Raw genomic sequence first — 202 nt, 5'->3', positions numbered from 1 at the left:
TAAAGTATCTATCTATCTATCTATCTAATAAATATCTAAAGTTATGTAGCCTACAAACACCGGTCTGTCTGTACTTTTTGGAACAAGGTTCCCAACACTGATCCTAACCCTAACTTGTTATGACAAAAACCGAATGACACCTAATGACAGAAGCATTATGTCATAAACGTTTATGACTTGTTTATGACACGTTCATGACAGT

Source organism: Alosa alosa, chromosome 1 (assembly GCF_017589495.1).
Source record: "Alosa alosa isolate M-15738 ecotype Scorff River chromosome 1, AALO_Geno_1.1, whole genome shotgun sequence".
In the NCBI taxonomy this organism is placed as follows: Eukaryota; Metazoa; Chordata; class Actinopteri; order Clupeiformes; family Clupeidae; genus Alosa; species Alosa alosa.
The sequence above is the reverse complement of the archived record's forward strand: the minus strand, read 5'-3'. Positions refer to the sequence as shown.